The sequence below is a fragment of the Mauremys reevesii genome, linkage group 12 (genome assembly GCF_016161935.1).
Source record: "Mauremys reevesii isolate NIE-2019 linkage group 12, ASM1616193v1, whole genome shotgun sequence".
In the NCBI taxonomy this organism is placed as follows: Eukaryota; Metazoa; Chordata; order Testudines; family Geoemydidae; genus Mauremys; species Mauremys reevesii.
The window spans coordinates 51,196,392-51,221,603 of record NC_052634.1 but is presented as its reverse complement, the minus strand read 5'-3'; the positions used below and the strand labels follow the sequence as shown (position 1 = coordinate 51,221,603).

The 25,212-nt window shown below is 53.3% G+C and overlaps 6 non-coding genes across 6 annotated transcripts; 2 read left to right on the top strand and 4 right to left on the bottom strand.

The window, feature by feature from the left end:
- Positions 1 to 5,135: 5,135 nt before the first annotated feature.
- On the bottom strand, positions 5,136 to 5,207 carry TRNAC-GCA. Its single transcript has one exon. It is a non-coding gene; the product is annotated as a tRNA-Cys (tRNA).
- Positions 5,208 to 7,187: 1,980 nt separating this feature from the next.
- On the top strand, positions 7,188 to 7,269 carry TRNAS-AGA. Its single transcript has one exon. It is a non-coding gene; the product is annotated as a tRNA-Ser (tRNA).
- Positions 7,270 to 9,079: 1,810 nt separating this feature from the next.
- On the bottom strand, positions 9,080 to 9,173 carry TRNAI-UAU. The gene is made up of 2 exons: positions 9,136 to 9,173; positions 9,080 to 9,115 (listed from the first exon to the last, which is right to left on the bottom strand). It is a non-coding gene; the product is annotated as a tRNA-Ile (tRNA).
- Positions 9,174 to 12,849: 3,676 nt separating this feature from the next.
- TRNAR-CCG lies at positions 12,850 to 12,922 on the top strand. Its single transcript has one exon. It is a non-coding gene; the product is annotated as a tRNA-Arg (tRNA).
- An 8,814-nt stretch (positions 12,923 to 21,736) lies between these two features.
- Positions 21,737 to 21,809, bottom strand: TRNAK-CUU. Its single transcript has one exon. It is a non-coding gene; the product is annotated as a tRNA-Lys (tRNA).
- A 2,432-nt stretch (positions 21,810 to 24,241) lies between these two features.
- Positions 24,242 to 24,313, bottom strand: TRNAK-UUU. The gene has a single exon. It is a non-coding gene; the product is annotated as a tRNA-Lys (tRNA).
- Positions 24,314 to 25,212: the final 899 nt, after the last annotated feature.

Genomic DNA, 25,212 nt, shown 5'->3' with positions numbered 1-25,212 from the left:
CCAGGCCATTTGCCTGGGACCCCTGATGCTTTACAACGGGACCCCTCCTCTGCTTGCCTGGCATCCTGACCTAGCGCCTGGCACTCCCACCCAGCTCTGTGCATTGGGCACGACTGAGCCCCTGGCACAGCACCAGGCTCCCTCCAGCCCCTGCCCCGCCTCCCCAAGAGACGCCACCCTCACTGTTCTGCACCAATGTGTCCCCAGTGCTACCCACCTCCAGGACCCACAGCCTCAGGGCTGGGCACATCAGAACCCACCCCAAACCTCCAGAACCCCTGCCCAGTCACCCAGAGGCCTCCTCCCACAATGCCCCTTCAGCTCCAGCTGCAATCTCCCCACACAGACACCCCATCCCCTACCCCAGCAACAGTTACCTCACTGTGTCTGCTAAGTGGATAGAAAGTTATCACTGCCCCTGCTGGCCAGTCACCCGGGCAGAGGGATCCTGGGGGTGCTGCTTTAACAGGAGAATGGAAGGGCAAGAAAGGTCCATGCCCTGTCACTAGCTACATCTTCGCACTGGAAGCAACCCTCCCAGAGACCATTTGTCATGGGCTTTGGGATACTGCTGACCCACGCTGCACTCAGAGTGACCTCCTCACCCAGTGCCAGCTGGAGAAAAGGAAAGGGTCCAGCCAACTCTCCTGTTACCAGCTGGGAACTACTGATCCCCAAACAGGAGGCCTCTGGGTTTGATGGGTATTAAATACGTTTAGAGAGGAAAGTGGAAAATCAGAGGGATTTTATATCAGTTGTTGATACGAGGTAAAATCTGAGTGTTTCACATCAATATCTGATAACTGAATAGAGAGAAAATGGGCAACATTTGCCAATATTTTATATCCATGTTCAGGAATCTGAGAAAGGTGTAAATCTGAGATTTTCTTAGTATTTTATAATTAAAGAGACAGGGAAAAATCTCAGGCCATAGTCATTTAGAAATAGACAATTAGAGAAAAAGTGGGGCTTAGGATAATTTTTAGATTTGCAGAGAATACATATCAGAAACTACGCAAGTGATAACATGAGAGGGGGGAGGAATAGCTCAGTGGTTGGAGCACTGCCCTGCTAAACCCGGGGTTGTGAGCTCAATCCTTGAGGGGGCCATTTAGGGAACTGGGGTAAAAATCTGTTGGAGGATTTAGTTGGGGATTGTTCTTGCTTTGAGCAGGGGGTTGGACTAGATACCTCCTGAGGGTCCCTTCCAACCCTGATAGTCTATGAACACCGTCGAGATCTGAGGGGATTTTATATTACTGCTAAATAGCTAGAGGGAAAAGGGGGGCTGTTGGACTGGATTTTATATTACAGTCCAATACATATACAGAAAGTGATGGCTCCCCCCACCATTCCCACAGGCAGCAGGGAGCCCTGTGAGGAGCTGCTTTAAGAGGGCAAAGTGGGGGGGAGCTGGCAGGTCCCTGGATGAGGGAAGGGGGCAGTGGGGACGGGCAGGTGGCTGGTGGCTGTGTTGGTAGTTGGGGGCAGTAACTGGGAAACCAGGGTCCGGGCAGCCCCACGGGGACACGTGCCCTCCCGCCCTGGCAGAGAACTGGCATCTCACCCCGCGCCAGGGGCAGCCACGTGCTGGGACTGACCCAGGCAACAATTTCCCACCCGGACAAGGACAAATCGCTGCAGGTAAAACGGGGAGACTGGGGGACAGGGGAGCCGAGAGAGCGGATCATGGGGAGGGGCGCTGGGGCAGTGGGGAGGGGCAGGCTGGCAGCACAGGGCGGGGGCAGGTGCATCCAGCAATGTTGGGTTTGTAACCAGTGCCCTGTGCTGGGCTGAGTGGGGCCGCTCACTGCCCTGCGCGTCCTCGCCCCAGCCGGCCCCTCGCACAGGCTCCATTGCCCAGGGGCCCACAAATATGTTTGGTGCCAGGGACACAAAGTTAATCTGCCCCTGGGGAGGGGGCGAATCTCCCGGACGTTACAGCCCGAGCGAGACCTCGAGAGAGAAACGGGGCAGAACCGGAGAGACTCTGTACGGGGGGGGGGGGCGAGAGGCGCCAACCGGGACAGGAGCCAATTCACTCCCCGCCCCCGGGTCTCTCACTCACCGGCTCGCACGGAGGAGGCGGCAGCAGCAGCTTTGTTCTCCGCACCAGCGGGGCTCGCAGGAGCATGCGCAGTTCCAGCTGCTGACCCTCCTCACCCGGGCTGGAGAGGGCGGACGCGCCCCGGGGCAGGCTGGGAGATGTAGTTCCGGGCCTCAGTGGAGCGGAAGTGACGTCGGAGAGGGAGCTGAACGGGAGCGCGACGCGCTGCGGTTCTGTCTGGCTCGTGCGGGGCCGTTGAGCCTCTTGGGCCGCAGAAGGGTTTGTGCCGTTGGGGCTCTGGGCATGCGCACATCGCGGCGGGAGAGACCTTCATTAACTCCCCCCCATGCCCGGCCCCTCCGTGGGAAAGGGGCGGGGGGGGAGCCGGTGCCCCCGAGGAGCGGGGAGAGAAAGGGGGCTGAGACCCTCGGATTTACTGCTGCCCCCGTGGGGACCCCGCCCCTTTCTCCCTAGAGCCACGAGCAGCCCCCAGGGTGACCCCCTCCCCACCCCTGAGAAGTTCCCTGTCCCCCTGATTGTGCCCCATTTTCTCCCCTTCGCCAGTGCCCAGCCTCCCTGGGGCTGGGGGCTCTGGGGTGTCTGGGGCCCTGGCCAGGGGCTCTGGGGACTGGGGCCAGGAAGATCTGGCAGGACCCTGGCTGGGGCTGTGGGGTGTCTGGGGCCCTGGCTGTGGGTCTGGGCACTGGGGTGTGAAGGGCCTTAATGGAGAGAAAAGATTGGGTATTAAAGCAGAGAAAGGCATAACAAGCCCCAATGGCTGGACGGTGAAAAGAGACAAATTCATATTACAACTAAGGCACAAATATTCAACAGCGAAGATGATTCACCACAGGAACAAGCTACCAAGGAAAGTGGTGGATTCTCCATCTCCTGATGTCATTTGATGAAGACTAGATGCCTTTCTGGAATATGTTTGCCCCAAAAGTAGCTCTTGTGTCATACAGGAGGCCTGTGATATGCAGGAGGTCAGATTAGATGCTCTAATGGTCTCTTCTGGCCATAAAGTCAACTAATTTCTGAAAAACTGAGTGTAGTATTGGGAGCAGCATCTGATGTTTTACTGTCTAGCCGACTTGCTTTCTAGAACGAACGCTCCTTGAGTGGGGTGATCCACAGGAGTAGCTCAAACCCCAAAGTGCCTGGCCAGGGGCAGGACATTAGCACAGCAAGGGAGGGTGTGGCAGTGTCATCACAAAGGCCTTTGCAGGACCTCAGACTATTGGTCAAAGGTGGTGGGGAGGTGGTGACCTCACAGAGAGATGCTGACATCAGCCAGGCAGGACAGGAGCGAGGGGCCAGGGAAACCTCAGAAACCCCTGTGGCTTTGCTTCAGCAAGTCTCCTTCTCCAGGTCTCTCTCTGAGGACTGAGGGAGTATTCGGGTTCACGTACGTGAGCGCCAGGAGGAACCTCTTTCGAGTTTTCTCCTTCCCTTTTAGGGAGTTTACTAGAGACCAGCCGTCCCTGTTTAGAAGGTAAGAGCCTCCTTGAGGTTTGAAACCTGTTCGGTCTGATCCATCTGGTGATGAAATCTAAGCATGGAAAACATGAGCTTAAGGAGGCAGAATTTTATTCCGCACCAGGGATTTTGTCCCCTAGAATTACTGGAGACATTAGGGTTTATCCTTTGTGTTTCACCTTTTCCTCCATCCCTTCCTCCTTTCTCTTCTCTTGCTTCTTTTGTCCTTTCACCTGTTTCCTCCCAACACCAAGAGCGGGGTGTGTGTATGTGTTATGGGGAGTGTTTGGCAGCTCCCACTATGGGAGGTCCACCAAAAATGTGGGGCTGAAATAGTGCTCGGGCAGTGATCCCCACCAGTGACCTGAACCATCCTTTAGACTCCCTGCTGAGAACCTCAGCCTCCCGTCCTCAGTCTCTACCCTGATTGCCTGAGCAGGGGATTATTGACAGGAGGAGACTCAGGTCCTTGTTGTTCTCTTTAAGACCAAGGAAATAACTCATAACCAGTCATATGTTTGAATTTTGCTGCTTCTCTGCATTAATGGTCTCTGAGCAGGTCATGATTCTCTCTAACATTGCAGTTCTCCTCAAATACTTGCTGAATAATTACTGTGCACTGTTGGTCTGGAGCTCATCTGAGAGCACTTTATTCAGGTCATTCAATGGATGAAATTCAAGATCCGATGGTTAGTTTGAAAATCAGGGGTCTTCGGTCCTATTCCCAGCTCTGCCACTGGCTGGCCGTGTGACCTAAGACAAGTCAATTCTCCTGTCTCAGCCTGAGCTTCTCCCTCTTCAAGTAGGGATAATAATGATCCGCTCCTACCTACCTTACGGTATGTGGAGGCAGGGCTGGCTCTAGGTTTTGCCTCCCAAGCAAAAATAAAAATTTGTCTGCCCTCCCATCCCCTGCTGCCTGAGCCCTGGGTTCTCCTCCCTACACCTGCACCCCTTGCCTCCCCAGCTCTGGGCCTCCCACCACTTTCACTCCCTGCCAACCCAGCCCTGGGCTCTCCCCCACACACCCCCGGTGCTGCCCCAGCCTCAACTCTCCCCTTCCTCTACCAGTGCTCCCCCACCCACACACCCCCAGCTGCCCCCGCCCTGGGCTCCTCCCCGCACTTGCACCTTCTTCCACCCCAGCCCTGGGTCACTGGTAACTTGCTCCCAGGTTAATAAAATAGAAAAAAGAGAGGATTGAATGTGTAACAGGGAGTTTGGTAAATCTTGGTTATTTTATTTTTTCAACAGGCTCCTGTCCACCTCCAGTAGAATTTTCAGTCCCAGTGGCAACTTACTTACCAAATGTAATACAGACTAGTCCATGCCTCCCAAGTGGATGTGGTTCTTGTCCTTCTGCACATTGTAGCCCGTGGAGGCCAAGGACCTGCAAATGTGTCTTCACGTGCCTTTGTTTCATTGATGAAAACATAAACTAGACTCTTAGAGGATTGGAACTGATTTCAGCTGGGGGACATATTTGCTAGATTTTTATGCATTTGCACAGGAAAATGTTGAGTGTTTCCATTCATCCCTAGTCAGTGGAGCTCCTGAACATAATGGAAATGGATATGCAATTACTTTTTGTTGAAGGGCCAGGCTTTTAAGGGGGTACTTGGATTTGAACCAAGGCCCGTTTGATTTGCAGTCAAACACTCTACCACTGAGCTATACCCCCTGACAATTACATTGGCAAGTCAGTGATCTCAAGGATCTTGAAACCTGAGAGTGGAGTTCGTTTCTTCCACACCAGTGTTGCTGTCTGTGCATCCCGGAGCTATGGGGTGAGTGGGAAACGCCCACAACTAGCTTGTCAGTATCAAGAAAGGAGCAGCCGACATCAGGACCAACGAGTCGTGTTGGTGGCGCATCAAGAAGAATCCACACTCCCAGAGACTTCTCGGTGAGGGCACGGTACACAATGGGGGCTACCTACCCGCCACGTCCCATCAAGGGTCTTTCTAGTTCCACTTCAGTGTTACCCAATTTCTACTCAGTCGTTGGCCCAGATTCCTCCTGAGCGGCACCAGCACATACCTGGGCCCCCTGCTAGTGTTAAATCTGCCTTGAGCTGGGACCCAGCTTGGCAAAGAGCCGGCAGCCCCCTCTGTGCTGGAGGAGTGAGAGCAGCCCTGGCACTGGGCAGGGCAGCCCTGAGGGAATGAACCCCATGTGCCCGTGAGGCCCTGATCCAGAACCTCTGCCAGGCAGCTTGTGCTGCTCAGGCGTCTCTAGTCTCCGGCGAGGATTCAAAGATTCTCTGCTCCAGGGGAACCCCTGGGGGAGGGAGGCAGGGCTCCTGCAGGATAAATCTTCCTGCCGGCAGAGCCCCGGTCCCCTCCTCATGGGCACAGGGCGCTGCACACGGCACCCACCACATGCACACACCCCTTTGTGGGGAGAATCAGCTCTGGGATATTGGGGTCAACCCCCCCTCCTCCCTGCAAACCTTCTCCTGGCTTCAGTGAGGGAATGGGGGCGTGAGGGGCTAGTGCGGTAACAGCAGCAGCGTGGCCGTGGGGCTCGGCCGGTGGCTGGGGCCAGTCACCTGAGCATGAACCCAGCCGACCCCAGGAGATGGACCCGGGTCACCAGCCCAACCCACCACGCGGCTGCTGCCGCTGCCCCGTTAGTGCGCGAGCTCCCACAGACCACGCTGGGGAGAGCCCCCAGCTGCAGGGGAGACGCCCCTGAGTGCCTGGCAGGGCCCAGCTCCTGGCTGACCTGCCCTGCTGGGGGTCAGGGGGCTGGGTGACAGGGGGGCGTTGGCTCTGGGGTGGGACTGTCACTTCCCCCCTGCCAAGCCAACAGGATCACAGCAAACGAAACCAGCTCGGCCGGCAGGGGAAGAGTTCAGTCCAGGGCCTGGTGCATTCTGGGAGCAGGGGCGGGGCAGAGAAAGGGCAGATACGGGGCAGCTCTGAACACTGTGCGCAGAACTGCCTGTCCTGTCCCGCAACCTCTGTTACAGGGGGCTTTTAGCCATAGATTTAATCAGGCCAATAAATTGAAACAAACCCCTGTTAAATCATTGCTCAGCCCGAGTCCTTCACCCACATTCCTTAGGGCATTGGGTGTTTCATTTCCTGCCTCCATTTCCCACAGAGACACAATTTCCTTTGCACAGATCCATGAACAGCAAACCTCCCTGTGTCTCTGGTCTGAGCCAGGCATCTGATTCCAGTGAAATCTTCTCTCCTGCAATGTGATGGTCAGACAGAGGGGACGTGGCACCTGCATCCCTGCCAGGGAGATATTGGCTCGGCTCTTTCTTTCTGCTGCTGTTGTTAGTCCATGAAACATCAAGGGTGGAATGCAAGGCTCAGTTCATGCAACAGCCCCTGAAAATTTCAGTGCCCCAGAGAAATCCTGCCACCTGATATTGGAATGATGTGCTGAGATTTGACTAGGAAAGGGACTGGCTGAGTTGTCAGAGTGGGGAATGAACAACAATCTACAGCAATGTCGTTCACACAAACACACTCTCATCCTGCTCCAGCCGGAAGGGAAATGGGCAGGAATTCTCGCTGTTCACCCAAGGACACACTTACACTGATGCACAGCCATGAATGTGCTGGGGAAGCTGGTCTGAGCAAACACTTGAAGAGACAATTCAGTGAGAACTGAATTATCGTGTAGTAAAACAATTATACTTCAAGTAGTTGTGGCCGAGTGGTTAAGGCGATGGACTAGAAATCCATTGGGGTTGCCCCGCGCAGGTTCAAATCCTGCCAACTACGCAAGCTCTGCACTGTTGTTATGATTACTGTAGTTTTAGTGCCTGAGCATTCACAGTGCAAACTGGAGCTAAATCTAGTTTCACTCTGTCTACACTTAAAATGCTGCTGTGGCACTGCTATAGCACTCTGGAGTAGACAGTCAGTGGAGAGGTTTTCCATCCCTGTAATAGCTGCATTGACAGAAAAATTCTTCCTTTTCTTTAGCACTATCTAACCAGGGTTTAGGTCACTGTAACTATATGGGTGGACGGGGTTTCATACCCTGAGAGACGTTGCTCTGCCAGTGAAGTGCCCAGCGTACACCAGCCCTTAGATCCCTTTTGGTATTTCAATGCAGGCACTGACCTGTGAGAGGAAAACATCAGCTCACAAACACAGAGACTGAATTCCCACATTTAATCTCGCTGCACTTTCCAGAAAGTCACAAAATTCAATTCATTCTTGCTAGGACAGAGAAAAATAAGTGACACTAAGTTTTTGTCTTGGTTAAATAAAATTAAGTGTTTAATTAATATAGTAAAAATCTGTACTGATTCCTCTAACTAACACCACAGCGTGAAATAGGAACAGAGACAAAGCTTGTCAGTGATGACTAATTTTGCAAGTGATCTTCCCATTATTAATTTCCATGCTGCCCCATTGGAGGTCTGGGCATCTCCAATGTCATAGCTCTGCATTCACCTTCCCTTAGAATTGTTATCGGACATTCGCCTTTCTCTGCAGCATGGGGCACGGGTCACTTGCTGGAGGATTCCTGCACGTTGAAGTCCTTAAACCACGATTTGAGGACTTCGATAACTCAGACATAGGTTAGGTTTGTTACAGGAGTGGGTGGGTGAGATTCTGTGGCTCATGCGTTGCGCAGGAGGTCAGACTAGATGATCATAATGGTCCCTTCTGACCTTAAGTCTATGAATCGATTAATCTATTCCCAAATTTGGAAAATTGTGCAGTTCAGAATGTGAATAGTGACCCTGTCTCCTTCCTGCACCTGCTCTACATTGCTCCACAGCAGCTTCTCCACCTGCAGTCACCCCAGCACTGCAGTGCAGCTGCCCAGGGTTCAGCAGGCGCCCTGGCAAGGACCGTGGGTGCAGCTAACAGCTCAGGTGCCTGGCCGTGAGGCAGCTGTAAAAAGCAACACCCCCGGCCAGAAGTAGAGACTGAATTCTCAACTTTAACATCATGACCCTGTGTAGAAAGCCACACGTGTCAGTTGTATTTTCACAGGAGATGCAAAATCAAGTGACACCAATTTTGTTGAGTAAATAAAGTTGAGGAGATAGTTAATAACTTCCCAAAAATATACTAAAGATCCCTCAACATAACACCTGAAGGTGAACTCTGAACAGAGACAAACCTTGTCAGCAAAGGCTCATTTCCCAAACGATCCTCAAAATGTTACTAATTCCCACCCCTCCCGCAGGAGCTCTGTGCAGTGTCACTGTTCTGCAGGCAGCTTCCCATTCAATGTTGTTGGGGACATTCCCAGGCCTGGAAATGTACCAACGACAGAATTTGAAGAGCAACCTGGCTCCTGCACCAGGCGGATTTGAGTGTTTTGTCTTTGTCACTTAGTCTTTGTCAATAGTACAGACGCCAGGGGCAGGACTCCAGGCTCTGCTTGAGGGATCCTGGCACAGGGCTGAGGGAGGAGAAAGGATTGTAGATTCTCACCTGCCCTCTGGAGAGGAGGTAATAATTGAAGGGGGCATTTCCCACTCCTCCCCTCCTCAGTGTCCCAGGGCTGGAATTCTACATTCCACAGGGCCAAATGGGGGGGTGATGCCATGTGGTTAATGAAAACCACTGTTCCAGGTGAGATTTGAACTCACAACCTCAGCATAGCTTCTCTCAGCACTGCCCTATAAGTACTGTACACTAACCAATTGTACCACTGGAGCACCTGCTGGATAGTATTTTCTGAAACCCCCCTAGGCTGATAAAGCCAAGGCGTGACCCCCAAAACATTCTCAGTGGGGCTGAGAGCAGGTAGCGACAAGTGTTGTACTCGGTGGGGTGGATTCTTCTTAAGGGTTCCAGGCCCCATTTCACCCTTTTGTTCTTCCCTGTGTAATAACAGAGCTGGTTAAGACTCAATGGAGAGTCTTGCTGCAGACCAACAGATCTGAAATCACTGATAACCAGCTCTAAGCATTAGTCCTGCTTTGGGACAGTGTCTCTCCTGCAAGAAACTGCCCAGTCTGCACTAGCAGTGAGGCTCCCTCACTAACAGCTGAAATCAGGGAGAGCTGTGTGAAGTGCAGGGCCCAGGGGTGCCTGAACAGGGGGGAACAACACCCCAGGGCTTTTAAAAATGGGAGGGCTCTGCCTTGCCACTTTCTAATGACCATAAGGGCGAGTGAGGGTGGGGAGGGGACGGAGAGCAGTGAGCGGGAGGAGGGGTCTTGGGGGATGAGGCAGCGTAGGAGCCTCTTGTGGGAAATATCTCCTGCCCCCCTGCCAAAAGGAGCCCCTTGAGTGGGAACGGTCAGAGGCCCCACTCGGGGGCTGGCCCTGCTTTCCTACCTGCTTTTCAACTGCTGCAAAAACATCCCGAGCAGAGAAGCAGCGGGCCAAAACACTTTGAAGCAGCTGCCAAAGTAGCTCAGTTGGGAGAGTGTTAGACTGAAGATCTAAAGGTCCCTGGTTTAACCCCAGCCTTTGGCAAGTCCTTTGGCAGCTTGTTCTCTGGAAGCACAGCGGTGCCTGTACCCAAGGTGAGCAGAGCTGGCCTAGGGCAAAGCAATTTTGGGGGCCCTTTCCATTAAAAAAGTTGCAATACTGTATTCTCATGGGGCCCCTGAGAGATGAGAGCTGTCTTTCCGAACGTGGTGGCCCTCAGGAATGGTGCCAGAGGGCTGCTGGGCAGTGGCAGGCAGGCATTGGGGATGAAAACTCCTCTGCGCAGTTGAGCAAGGGCAGTACCAGGGAAGGGGCATCTGTGAAATGGCCATGTGGAAGGTGGCAGGGATTTGGGGCCCAGGAGGAGGTGCTTGCTGTTCAGTGCCTTGGAGCAGCTGGACTTGGCCATGGTGGGTGTTCAGGAAATGCACATTAACAATTCTAGGTAGCTCAATAGGCAGAGGTTGATTGGAGGAAAGGCCTCCTGGCCAGGGAAGAATTATGTGGCTGGATTCTTGTTCTTCAGATTCACGGTGCTAGTAAAGAAGGTGGTGGAGCTTTGACCAGGGAGGGCATTTGTGGTGGCTTTGTGCTCTGTGGCACTGGTTACTGCTATATTTGTGTGTATGGTCCCCAGTTAAGGCATGAGAGGGAAGATCAAAGGCTCCTTCCTCTGGACTCCATGATGTTTGGTGTTGGGGGGGATTTTAATTGTGTCAGCCGGCCTGAGCACCGCTGGTCCTGTTTTCCCAACCTTCAGAGGAAACATTTTTACAATGAGCACTACCTGGCACAGGTCTGTAGTGAGGTCGGCTTAGAGGAGCTCACCCAGCCACAGAGGGGTTCACCTTTCTGCAGGGACAGACCAGGACTCGCACTGACCGGATTTATGCTTAGCTTTTGTGTCTTTAGCGTGTTGCTTCTCAGATTCTTTCTTGGCCCGACTTGTAACACTTTGACACTTAACAGGCCAGAGTTTGTGCACCTCCTATTATCCTCACTAGGATCTGATTTCCAAATTTTAAGGAATGACTTTTTGCCTCTAACGGCCTCCATTACTCTGACGTTTACCTAGAGTGGCGTTCTGCTGGTCCTCCTATTGTCGTTTCTGATTTAGGGCAAACGTTTCATCTGAGCCTCTAACTGCGGTGGTTTTAAATGCTCTGCATGCTGCTTGCAGGCACCTAACACTTGTGACAGCAGCTCCTTTTAATTCCCATCTAACCATCTGTACTTATGCCGATAGGTCGACTTTAGGTCTTTAACTTTGAGCAGTAGCTGAGAAGATGTTAAATCGGGCAGAAACCCATTCGACAAACCTCTTCATTTCCTTGTTATTTCCTGACTTAGTCATTCATCGCCTTTTCCTTATTTCCTGGTTGAGGCGGCGGCCTGCCAGGGAGCTCCCCGGCACCTCTGGCTGCCTGGGCTGAAGGCAAGAGGCAGGCCTGGGCGTGGCGAGGGCCTCCTGTCCCGGAATGAGGCTGCAGTGCTTCCTGGTCCCCTTTTCCCACCCACAGCGGCAGGCGGCTGCTGCGGGAGAACACGAGGGAGGCTCTGGGGGCGCTAGGCAGCGCTGTGTGTGTGGCTGTCAGGGGAAAGAGCCGAGGCTCCCGACTCGACCTGCCATTGACTCGCGTGGCTCTGCGCGCTGTCAGCCGGGGCGGGGCGGGCCAGGCTGCGGACGTGACTCAGGCTTGGGCCGCATGGCCGTGCTTTCCTGACGAGGCATGAGGCAGGCCAAGAGCTTTGCACAGCGTACAGGGAAGTGGGAGGGAGGCGTCTTTGAGCCGGCCTGTCTCCTCCGCTTCTCCCTTGCCGCTTGGGCGGAGGCGGGAAGGGAGCGAAATGTTCCCGGCTGAAGGTTTTGCACTCGGCCTTGAGGATTAAACCTGAGGCTCTGGCATGGCTGCTGGGAGATGCGCTTTTGCAGCACGGCCCCCACACTCTTGTAGGCAGCAGGTGAATCCACTGTGTCCAGGAGGGAGCCTTCAACGTGGCAAAAGGGGGACAACACGGCTCCCAGCAGACCTTGAGGAGCCCATGAGGAGCCTTCAGTGGCAGCCCTGGGGGAGCATAACCCCCCCTCCTTTCCATTAACAGCTGCACTCACTGACCCATGATACCACAGAGACACCTACCAGCAGCTGGTTTGCCAGGGCCGCTGCCCAGCACCCTGCAGCGCTTCCTGCCGGTGCCAGAGCTCACCAGGCACTAGCCTGGAGCCAGGGCCGCTAGGCGCTGCTGAAGAAAAGCCAGCAGAGGGACACAGTGGAAGTGTCCTGTGCCCATAACACAGAGGTCGATTAATCAAAACCCTCTTCTGCCAGCACCAGGCCTCCTGCTTCTTACACTGGGCCTGCAAGCGAGGGGGCGGCTGGCACGGTGCCAAGAGTCTAACCTGTGAGGCAGGAGGCGGCTGACGCCCACAGCCTGCTGGGGAGCTCCCAGAAGCTTTAAGTGACAGAGACTCCTCAATGCCCTTAGTAACAAGGGTTTGGGGGTCACCGAGGCCAGTAAGGGGGTCACTATGTCGGCCCTATAACCCTGGGTGTCAGGTCACTGTGCAGCTTTGATCTAGAGCTCGGATCCCAACAACCAACCAGCAGCCCACAGCCTCCCCCTGGGTCAGCCCCACCTGGTCACTCCTTATAGGCCGACCTTACCCCCCTTCCAGCCCCGGATTCACCCCCTAATCATCCTACTGCCACTCAGAGCCACAGCCGTGGAGGTGCTGAAGGAGGGAGGGGTGACTCTAGGGTGGGGTTCTTCTCTAACGATGGCTGGCAGAAAGGTGGTGCTCAGCTCTGTCAGCGACCTGCCCAGTTGCCTCGCTGCCAGGGGATGCAGACATTTCTCTAGGGCACATAAAGGGGCTATTTAGTGTTGAAGCAAATGTGAGGAATGTGCATTTATGAGAGGAAATTTCCATCTCGTCAACAGCTGTACATCAGGGCTCCAGTGGCCTAATGGATAAGGCATTGGCTTCCGAAGCCAGAGATTGTGGGTTCAAGTCCCATCTGGGGTGAAGATCTACTTCTTTCCTCTGTATTGCAAGGAAAGGGCCTTATTTTCAACCAGGAAGCTGGGAGATGTTTCTTTGTTTGAGCACAACGTCCTGGATCTTGGGAACAATCACCAAGGATATTAGAAGGCTCAGTCTGGTGACCTAATGGATGCAACCACACACCCCCATCCCAGGGCAGCCCCATCTGAGAACCAGGATCCATGGAGCAACATTCTCCTGCCCTGACAGGTGGGCTGAGCAGATGATGGTGGAGGGCAGCAGGAGGGGAGGTTGCACTAGCACTGCCTGGGCTGTATCTGCGCCAAGGATAAATGGAAGGGGTCATGCAGCCTGTGCCTGACACTCCACAGTGCTACATTCACTCCAGGAACAAGTCAAATCCTGCACCAAGGGTGGTGAATTCCCATGTGAGCACACAGTGCCCCTGTGCACCACACATGCTGCACACACATCAACTGCAGCAAAAGAGACACAAACTGCACACTGAGGAGACAGCTGGTTTGTTTCCAGGTTGCTTTTATTTCCAAAGGTACTGACGTGTGATCTCTCTTCTTTTTCCGTGGGCAGAAATGCAATGGAGGAGAATCTCACATCCCTGAGCTGCCAGGTGACAGTGGCAGGAAGAAAACGCACTGCAATGAAATTTAAAGACCACTCATAAATAATTTAACAATGAGAAGTAATTAAATAAAAAAAATCCAATGGACACACATGCTGGTGGCTTGTTCCCACCCCAGAGAGCGAGGGGCAGGGAGTGTGTGAAAGGCAGGTAGTTAAGTCTGAGGGAGCATATTCATATTTCATACAAGTTAAACAAATTATAGCAGACAGCTACAAAATACTCCATTTGGTAACATCAATACAGAATATATAAATCTACAAGCAATACAGCCATACACAGGGTGTCCACTTAATACCAGAGTTCCCACGGCCAAATAGCTGGAAGTGCCTTCACAGTCACTGCTAAACGAAACAACATTGTGCAGATCCAAGAGCAGCCCTGCTGTGCTGTTAGGAAGGCCTGCAGGAGACCCAGCAAATCAATCTATGATTCTGTGCTTCTGCTTAGTAGTTACCAAGTGTGATCAATGGAAGCGGGGAGGGTTGTTCTTTTTGGACACCCAGCCAGCCAGTAGCTATAAAATCTCTCGGAGGCCTGGTCTACACTATGACTTTAGGTTGAATTCAGCAGCGTTACCTCGATTTAACCCTGACCCATCCACACGACAAAGCCCTTTTTCAAATTAAAGGGCTCTTTAAATCGATTTCTTTACTCCACCTCCGACGAGGGGATTAGCACTGAACTCAGCCTCGCCTGGTCGAATTTAGGTAGTGGTGTACACAATTTGAAGGTATTAGCCTCCAGAGCTATCCCAGAGTGCTCCATTGTGACCGCTCTGGACAGCACTCTCAACTCAGATGCACTGGCCAGATAGACAGGAAAAGGCCTGCAAACTTCTTAATTTCGTTTCCTGTTTGGCCAGCGTGGTGTGCTGATCAGCACAGGTGACCATGCTGAGCTCATCAGCATGATGTGCACATTGCCGGGGCACATTGCCCGGCCCATACTTTGTGAGAAGTCTATGACCATGTCTATGTCCTCATCACTCTTGTCACCGCACTGCTGTCGCCTCCTTGCCTGGTTTTGCTTTTGCAGCTTCTGGTTCTGCGCTGAGAAAAGGTGTGAAACAATTGTCTGCCATTGCTCTGATGGAGGGAGGGGCGACTGACGGCATGGCTTACAGGGAATTAAAATCAACAAAAGGGGTGGCTTTGCATCAAGGAGAAACACAAACAACTGTCACACAGAATGGCCCCCTCAAGGATTGAACTCAAAACCCTGGGTTTAGCAGGCTGTTGATTTCACAAAACAAATCAGGTCAATTTCTTGTTTTGATCCATCTAGCTTTTACATCTTAGGCTAGTAGCAAACGGGGCAGTACAACTGCTAGCCATCGTCATCGCCTGGCTGCTTGGCAGAAGATGGGAATGAGCTGGCTGAGTCACTCCCTTGTCTGCCCAGGCGCCCCAACTGATTTCACTGAGATCAGCAAAAAGAGCACCTAGGATGATGATGGCTACTAATCAGAACACACACCTTCTGCTGCCAAAAGGCAATGAGCTGCTGCTGTGTAGCAATGCAGTCCCATGTCTGCCAGAACCCAGGAGACGTACGGTGTGACGGTGAGCTGAGCGGGCTCCATGCTTGCCGTGGTATGGCGTCTGCTCAGGTAACCCAGGAAAAAAGGTGCGAAATGATTGTCTGCTGTTGCTTTCACGGAGGGAGGGAGGGCGAGGAGGGTCTGATGACATGTACCCAGAATCACCCGCAACACTGTTTTTGCCCCATCAGGCATTGGGATCTCAACCCAGAATCCCAATGGACAGCGGAGATTGTGGATAGCTACCCACAGCTACCCAAATTGCAACGCTCCAGAAGTCGACGCTCCTTGGTACTGTGGATGCAGTCCAGTGACTTAATGCACTTAGAGCCCCTTGTGTTGGGACACACACAATCGACTGTATAAAAACAATTCCTAAAAACCACTTCTATAAATTTGACCTAATTTCATAGTGTAGATAGACCCCAAGACACTTGATCACAGCATGGATAGGCTAAGAGACTGCTTACACTTTTGCCTGGTTTACACTGTGGGTGGGGGGGGGGGGGAACAGGGTCAATGTAAAACACAAAACTTCAGCTACAAGAATAGTGTAGCTGAAGTTGATATATCTTATTGTGACTTACCTCCTGTCCTCACAGCACAGGATTGACAGGTGGGGCTCCCCCATCCACTCCACTCCCACCTCTTACCCTGGTAAAGTTGCAGAATCAACAGGAGCACATTTGGTGATTGATTTACTACCTGCAGACAAAAGACAATAAATCAAAGTCCAATAGATGACTTACTACCCAACAATCCAGTGAACAGAAGTAATATACCCTTGGATCTGAGCTCTAAAGAGCTGAAAACAAGGTTGACACCCTTGGCTGTTACACAGCCTCTCTGCCCCCACTGCTTTCTACCTCGCCATGATGAGCTCCCAGACACGCACCAAACCCCATTCACATGACTTTGAAAATTAGGTAACTAAGTGAGGATCACTTCCCTGAAATGACTCCAATTGAAGAATTCAAAGCAAGAACCATTAACACAGAATGCTGTTCAAAGAGAGAGAAGTCTTTCAGCCTCCCTCCTCTCACTGGTTCCTCTCCTTCCTTCTGTTCAAAGACAGTTCCCTGTACACTCCTACTTTGCACAAACCCACCCACTGACCTGTGACTAGCAGTCTCTCACTGTTAACTCTTCCAGCAAAACGGACCAAAGAAAGTGTATGCGAGCGCTGTACCACAGCCCCGGTGCTCTTTTCGGTTCCTTCCCACAGAACTTTCGCTCCATACCAGTCCAGTTCCTTGCTGTTGCTTGGCTAACCACTGCATGCGTGTGCTATACCGTACCCTGAGCTGATTCCCGGCTTTTGTGCTCAATACAGCCTCACCCATCTGTGTCTCTGTGGCACAATGGATCAGCGCTTGGCTGTTAACTGAAAGAATGGTGGTTTAAGCCCACCCAGGATGGCGCTAAGCCTGTGCTACTTCCTCGAGGGCTAGGGGAGCCTCAAAGGTCCCATTTTGCTGCCTCTGGCCTCAGTGCTTTCAGCTGGTGGTCCAAAGAGCAGGCTGGATGTTATTCAGAAACCCATCTGCCAGCAGCCGTGCCGGAGGCTCAGGCTTAATCCTCAAGGCCGAGCACAAAAACTTTCAGCCGGGAACATTTCACTCCCTTCCCGCCTCCGCCCAAGCGGCAAGGGAGAAGCGGAGGAGACCGGCCGGCTCAAAGACACCTCCCTCCCACTTCCCTGTACGCTGTGCAAAGCTCTTGGCCTGCCTCATGCCTCGTCAGGAAAGCACGCCATGCGGCCCAAGCCTGAGTCACATCCGCGCCTGGCCCGCCCCGGCTGACGGCCGCGCAGAGCCACGCGAGTCAATGGCAGGTCGAGTCGGGGGCCTCGGCTCTTTCCCCGGACAGCCCCACACACAGCGCTGCCTAGCGCCCCCAGAGCCTCCCTCGTGTTCTCCCGCAGCCGCCTGCCGGTGTGGGTGGGAAAAGGGGACCAGGAAGCACTGCAGCCTCATTCCGGGACAGGAGGCCCTCGCCACGCCCAGGCCTGCCTCTGCCTTCAGCCCAGGCAGCCAGAGGTGCCGGGAGCTCCTGGCAGGCCGCTTCGCCTCAGCCACCTCTGCCTCATGGCCTAGGCTCTGGTGCTCTGCTGGTCACCGGCTCGCTTGAAGGCCCAGAGGGAAAAGAAACAAGCACATGCCTAGCAGAAGATGGTTTTGACCCATCAACCTCTGGGTTATGGGCCCAGCACGCTCCCGCTGCGCCACTCTGCTGGTGCTTGGTGCTGCTTGCCACCCAGCTGCTGCTATCCGGATTAGTGCCTTATACGCCTCGCCTGGCAGGCAGATGCGCAGGCTGCTGATTTTAAAGCTTCTGCAGGGTAAAGGGATCTGTTTGGGGTTTGGACCCCATTGGGAGCTGGGTAGCTGAGTGCCAGAGACGGAGCACTTTAAACTGTTTTCAGTTAAGCCTTCAGCTTGTGGGGGGACGAGTTTCAACCTTGGATCCGTGTCTGCAGCAGGCAAGCGCGTCTGGCACGATCCCCGCCCCCGCCCGCTGTATTAGCAGACTAAAACCCGGAGCAAACGCACACGCCTTGCAAAGGAACAGGAGCCGGGATCTCGAACATATATCAACATTTTATTAAGATGATGCTCAAAGATAAAAAAAAGTGTATGGCACAGCGTTTAGGCGTAGAAGTTTCTGGTGCTCAGGGAACAACGTATGGCTTACCCAAGGGGTGCGAAGTTTGGTTTAAGATCAGGTGGCGTAAGGAATACGTAATCTGCAGTAGCCCTGACTGGGGGTAAAAGTTTAATGTACAGACACTGAGTTAGGAGGGTATGTTGTCCATCTGAGGGCTACGTTGGGGTGTGGAATATAATGAGCGGACACCACGATGAGGATGGATTGACCCATATTTGGTGAGTTTTAACGTTCATTGTTTTTGAATCTTTGCCACAATCTACTTGAAGCAGGGTCAGAATGACGTCTACCCTGCCATCTGTTGGTGATCTGTCGTCAAGGCCTGTCACGGGCTGGTGCTTCAGTTTCCTCTAGGCAGCAGTGCTGCAGGCTCCTTTGGTCAGTTCCCATGCAACTATGTCGGGGGAAGGGGGAGTAGAGGCTCATGCTCCCCAGCCCCACGTCCCTCCCGCAGCAGCTGGGGAATCCAGGCCAAATGTAACCCTGGTAGCTGGGCCGGGATTAGCCTGGGCCGGGGTAGGGCTGGGGAGGAATTGTGGGGGAGACAGATGCACCCGCTGTGAGGGGAGATCCTCCCATTCCCTGCCAACCCTCACTCCTTGCAGCACGGCGCCCCTAGCACTTCTTACTCTGTCGTGGGGTGTCTGCTGCCTTCGTCTCCATTAGCATGAGCTCTCCCAATCCTGGGGCACTGGCGTCACCTGTCCTGTGCAAAAAGGAAGGCCCCGGGGTGCCCTAAGGCCCTGCCCGGGTATTGGGGGGGCAGCTGTGGATGGGGCCATGTCGAAATATGGGGGTGGGCAAGGCTGGGGACCAGGACTCCTGGGTTCTCCCCTCAAATGTGGGAGGGGAGTGGAAGTTAGGAGGTAGAGGGGGGGAGGGGCAGGGCTGGGATCTAGGGCTCCTGCTTTTTCTGGTTTTCTCCACCTCCTGAAGCTGCCTCGGTCCTTTCAGTGCGTTTCCTGTTCCAAATTCATTTGCTGACTTGTGTAACTCACCCCAGAGGTGGCTGCATCTCAGTGTTGGGTGAGGCACCCTTGGCTGCATCACCTCCTAACCGCGTGTCTCTCTCCCTGCAGGTGACCCTGCAGCACTCAGCAAACATCCGCAAGATCGTGGGAGGCGCTTTGAGCATTGGGCAGGCAGGGGCCAGGTGCCCCGTTCCCACCCCCAGAGAATGGGACCCAGCCCCCCCTACTTTTTACAGGAATTAAAAAGGGGCAAATCAGAGGAGGGGGGTGGCCAGGGTCCGAGCAGGGGGTGGAAATTGACTGGTCGGGGGGTCAAGCAGCTGGAGGCAGAGTTAGGAGAGGGGCTGAAGGGCAAAGTCAGGGACGGGGGAAGGAGCCGGAGTTCAGCCCAGGGGGAGGCGCTGCCAGAGGGTTAAACCCCGGCACAGGCAGGGGCAGAGGGGTAACAGTTCGGGGGGCTGAGACTCCAGTGTTTGCAAAGATGCAGGGGGGAGCAGAGGGGCTTTTCTATTTCCCCTCCCACAGGCAGCACCTCTCAGCATGGGCTTCCCAGGGCTGGGCTCTTAAAGGCACAGGCATCCCACTGCCTAGACACTGCAGCTCCTCTCTGATGTGACCTACTGAGGTGCTGCAGTAGGAGACTCAATTCAGTGAAACCGGCATTCCCTATACGCCCCCCAGCCAGGGGGCTGTGCACCCTTCCCGAATTTCCCAACACCCCTAGTGGTCAGGTAGTTACATGCAGCGCTGCCAATGTTGTCACTGGTTGCAAATTTGAATGGAAATTGCAACGTTAACACACACTTTAAAAGCAGATCCAACGTATGAAAAATACTTGTACCTGAGAAAGTAAAATAGGTTTGAAAGTCTGGACAAAGCCGGTTTCTCACCCAGCTGTTGTGTTTGCTGACAATGTCGGTGCATTGGCTTCGCAATGTTGGCCAACCTCAGAATTTCAAATGATGATTTGGAAGCAAGGTGTGAATGAGCTCTCCTTGCCAGCTAGTGACGAGCCAGGGTTGGGGAGGCTTTGGGACCAGACTGTATTTACATGAACTCACCTACTCTGCCGAGGTGTCCAGCAGACAGAGCTGGGCCGCCTCTGCTCTAGGTGCCCAGAGGAGGAGGGAAGGTGTGTGGGCTCCAGCCTGGGAATCTTCCTCCCTCCTGCCAAGCCCTGACTATCAATCCCGGCCCTGACCCTCCTTTCTTCAAGCGCCATGTGGGCCAGAGGAAAAGTGTGGCAGGAAGCACCAGGGCCAAACTCATGGGCATCAGGTGAAGCAGCAAGAATCCCAACCACCAGGGTAGCAAGTTCTAGAGCTCCAACCCATTGTGGCCACCCCAGCCAGAGACCTGGCTCTAGGAGGTGTGAGTCACCCAGCAGGAGGGGAAAGATTGGCTCTTGCACAACTGGAGACAGGGAAGTTGAGCACTGGGAGCTCCAGGTCTTTACCACAAGGTCCCACTGAGATTTGGACTCAGACTGCAGGATTCAGAGTCCTGAGTGCTGCCCGTTACACCATGGTACCAGCTTGTGCTGCTTTCTCTGCACATCGGTGACCCTCACGGGACTGGCTCGAGTAGGGGACTGTTGGCCCCTTACTAAAACTTAGTGGGGTTTTTGGTTGGCTAGTTCCCAGCAGCAATAGAAGGGGGAAGGGCCAATGGGAAATCAGGACCCTGAGACTGACAGTCCCCAGGGGCAATGGGGAGAGGCCAAAGCTCCAAGTTAGCCGCACTGACAGGCCAGGCAGTGTAATGAGGGAGTCAACAGGCCAGGGGGTCCCATCCTCCGTGGGAGCTGGAACTGCCTGGGCCAGAGTGGGGCGGAGCTAAGGAGAGAGCAGGAGCCCGAGAAGAGCCGGGGAGCAGAGCTGCACCAGCCGGGGAGAACCAGAGCAGATCTGTGCTGGGAGCTGAGCCGCAGCAGCACGAGCTGTAGAAGCTGCCCAGGGAGCAGATCTGTGCTGGGAGAAGAGCTGCAGCAAGCGGAGCCAGAGGAGCAGCCCAGGGAGCTGGAGGCAGAGCCGCAGCAGCACTGGGGCTGGAGGTGGGTGCAGTGAGCAGCGTGGGAGAGAGAGGGGGACCCTGGGCAGAAGGCCCAGTGCAAGGAGATGCCACCCGTCAAGAGATCTTGCAGGCCAGACTTTTGGGGGTGGGGGGATCATATCCCCTACATGGGGGCTGACACTGGGAACAAGGGACCTGTCACCTAGAGCACGTGGCCACTGCCAGAGCAAGTGTCCAGCCCGTGGTGTCCCTGCAGCACAGCCAGGGCCTGGGGAGGAGGCCTGGGACATGTGAGGGAGAGACTGTGACCTGCCCTGACCCTCCAGAGACGCTGGTTGTGATCTCCCTGCGCCACAGAACAGGGTGACGTGTTTTCCTTTCCCATCTTTCCTTGTGTTTTACATTGATTGCTGGGTAATAAATGGTGTTTGCTTGAAGCACATGCAATGAGGAGTGGGTCAGGGAAGTGCCCAGAGTGGAGACACTGTAGCCCTGTTCAAGTGATCATGACAAGACTGGGGGTCATCAAAGCCCCCAGGATTCCTGGGCCCAGCCTTGTTGGGGTTACGAGGTCTCTGCCACACAGGAGAGTAGAAAGAGTGTCCTTGGGGTCAGGCAGCCTCTGGGTAAGGGGGTGGGGACTCAGATCCTTTCTCCCGCCAATTGCACCAGGGTCATGTATAAACCAGAGAAGTTCCACACAATAGCCAGACCTGAACCCCCTGTACACTTGTGCTCTGTCCTCATTGCTTCTCTGTCTCTCTTCCCCCATCTCTGCTGCTCCCCCTCTGGGCTTTCTCAGCACCTGGCCCCACAGCACTTCCTGCCAGCCAGAGACTGCGTGTTCTAGGCCTGCTCCTGTGGATGTGGCCTCTCTCCTGATTCCTGAGGAAAGGAACCTTTCCAGGAAATGGCCACGGCTTCTGGGAATCTGCATGTGGCTGGTGGACAGCACCAGGAATCATTTGGCTCCTGGCACACAAGGCAACTTAAAAGCTGAACACCCAAACAGGGGCTTGAACCCTGGACCCTCAGATTAAGAGCCTGATGCTCTACCAACTGAGCTACCTGGGCTTGTTGAGATCACCTTCACTGTTCAGCACAAGAGCGAGGAGGCCGGCAAATGAGAGGCAAAAAAAGTCCCCAGAACCCCTCTTCTTTTTCTGCACAGCCACTGCCTGTCAGCAGGATTCCTCCTCCTCCTCCCTCCTGTGCCTCAGTGCGACTAAATCTCCACACCTAGACAGCCAGTCCCTCCGCTGCACCCCAATCCCGCAGGCCTCAGCCTCCCTGCCAAAGCCCTGCACCTGGCTCCAGAGAATTAAGTCTCACGTGTCGCTGGGAACTTGACTTCTTGTGCCCAGAGAGTCTCGGCCCCCCTCAGCAGATGACCTGAGAAACACAATGTCCATCTTTTCCAAAGAAGGGCTTGGAGGGGTTTTTCTCATGTTACCATGTGGCCTAATGGATAAGGTGTCTGAGTGTGGATCAGAAGACTGAGGCTCTGAGTCCCTTGGTGGTTGTGTTTCTGCAGTTTCACTGTTGTGCTGAACGTCCTGCTCCCTTCAGGGCTGGAACCTCTTCTTGGCCGCTCAGGCCAATGCTCTGGCTTCAGCTAGAGCCCCGGGAAGGAGTTGGGGGGTGGGCGTCACAAAGGCTGGGGCATGAGCCCCAGGTGCTTCCAGTCTCGCCTTTGCCCTTCCTGACTTGCCAAAGAAAATGGGCGGCTGCCCGGGCTAGCATGTGCGCCTGTCCCTGTGCTGGAGGGTACTTGCTACATAGCGTCTTCGGAGCCTGGGTGTTTCTCTGCTTCTCGCCAGCTCGGAAAAGCCTCTTGGGGTTAAATCTCCTGCCCCACTGCAAAAGTGAGCACCTTGAGTGGGAACGGTCAGAGGCCCCACCATGGGGGCTGGCCCTGCTTTCCTACCATCTTGTGATGTTGGCCACAGAGCATCAGCAGCCACCCTGCATGCTGGTGACCTTCAGTGGGTGTTTCATAGGACCTAATCACATCAGACACGCCATCAGGGGCTCGTAAACCTGCACATCTACCAACGTGATATATGCCATCATGTGCCAGCAATGCCCTCTGCCATGTACATTGGCCAAACCGACAGTCTCTACGCAAAAGAATAAATGGACACAAATCTGACATCAGGAATCATAACATTCAAAACCAGTGGGAGAACACTTCAACCTCTCTAACCACTCAGTGACAGACTTAAAGGTGGTGGTTTTGCAACAAAAAAACTTCAAAAACAGACTCCAAAGAGAAACTGCTGAACTTGAATTAATATGCAAATTAGATACAATTAACACTGGCCTAAACAGAGACTGGGAATGGTTGGGTCATTACACTAATTGAATCTATTTCCCTATGTTAAGTTCTCCTCACACCTTCTACGGGCCATCTTATTATCACTTCAAAAAGTTTTTTTTCCTCCTGCTGATGATAGCTCATCTCAATTGATTAGACTTTTCCTGTTGGTATGCATACTTCCACCTTTTCATGTTCTCTGTATGTATAAATATCTCCTGTCTGTATGTTCCATTCTATGCATCCAAAGAAGTGAGCTATAGCTCACGAAAGCTTATGCTAAAATAAATTTGTTAGTCTTTAAGGTGCCACAAGTACTCCTGTTCTTTTTGCTAAATTTTAGTGTTGAACCCCAAACCCCAGCCCACTTGACTTTGGAACCCCTGTCCCCTGCCTAGCAAGTGCTATTGAATTGAGGGTGAGTCCCTCAATCGGGGTCTGCCAAGCACAGTAGCAGATTCACACAACCTCGATTCACACAACAAGGATAACAACCCTTTATTTCTCCTGCTCCTGTAACATGGAGACTGGGAATCCAACACCAGACAAAAGTGATCATTTTGGCAAGCAACCCAACCTATTTCCAACACACTGTAAAATCCACATGCAGACTCATACACGAAACCTTGCAAGAAAATGTTCCTGAGGGGGCCTGAAGCACCTGCTGCTGGAGGGAAGGAGGGAGCTGTGGGTTGGGATTGAGGAGCAGCATGAGGAGGGAGGACCTGTGGGTTGGGATTGAGGGGCACTGGGAATAGGAGGGGGCTGTGGGTTGGGACAGAGGAGAAGGGTGAAGAGGAGCAGGCTCTGGTTGGGAGTGAGGAGCAGTGAGCATAGGAGGGACTGAGGGTTGGGTCTGAGGGGCACTGGGAAAAGAGGGGACATGGGTTTGGGCTGAAGAGCATCTTCATTTGGGGATCCAGCAGGACAGGGGAAGGCAGCAGGTGATTCTAATTCCTTAGGGATATTCTGTGTGTTTGTATGTGTGTGTGTGTGTGTGTGCAGGAAAGGAACATGCTCTATGCCCAGAGGCCTTTATTCCTCCAGGCTGCAAGGACAGTGGGGCTGTCAGAAGTTGCCCTTCAAACCCCCAAAAGGGCCGTCTGAGGAAAGGGAAAATCCTGCAGAGAAAAAGTACCATCCAAGAGGACCTGAGAAAGACAGTTTACAATCTTGGTGAGGAGTTTATCACCTGACCAGGGACTTGAACCCTGGACCTCAGATTAAAAGTCTGATGCTCTGCCAACTGAGCTAGCCAGGCTCACAAAGAACAACACCAAGTTGGTGCAGAGGAGAAACTAGTCAAGAAAACAAGAGCGGTAAATAACAGTGGAAACCTGCTGCCTCTCTGGCCCAGTAAACACTATGAGTTTATATCAAATTTAGCAGCGTTAAATCGCACCAATCCACACAACGAAGCCCTTTATATCGATATAAAGGGCTCTTAATACTGGTATTCGTACTCCTCCCCGACGAGGAGTAGCACTGAAATCGGTATTGCCATGTCGGATTAGGTTAGTGTGGCCACAATTCAATGGTATTGGCCTCCAGGCGCCATCCCACAGTGCACCATTGTGACCGCTCTGGACAGCAATCTGAACTCAGATGCATTGGCCAGGTTTACTGGAATTTACTTTTGAATTTCATTTCCTGTTTGCCCAGCATGGAGCGCTGATCAGCACAGGTGAGCATGCAGTCCCAGAATCAATATGAGCTCCAGCATGGACCGTATGGGAGATACTGAAGCTGATCTCTGTATGGGGAGATGAATCTGTTCTATCAGAACTCCGTTACAAAAGACAAAATGCCAAAGCATTTGAAAAAATCTCCAAGGCCATGATAGACAGAAGCCACAACAGGGACTCAACACAGTGCTGAAACTTAAGGAGCTGAGACAAGCGTACCAGAAAGCCAAAGAATGAAATGGATGCTCATGGAGGGAGGGGCGACTGATGTCTGTAGCTGTCCCACACTTCCCGCACTCTCCGAAAACCATTTGAATTCTTGGCTGAGTTCCCAAAGCCTGAAGGGTCAAAAATATTGTCGCTGGTGGTTCTGGGTATATGTCGCCCCACCCAAAAGCAAATGGAAAAAAATTGTTTCTCACCTTTTTTCAATGTCAACGTATGTCTACTGGACGCTGCTGGCAGACGCGGTGCA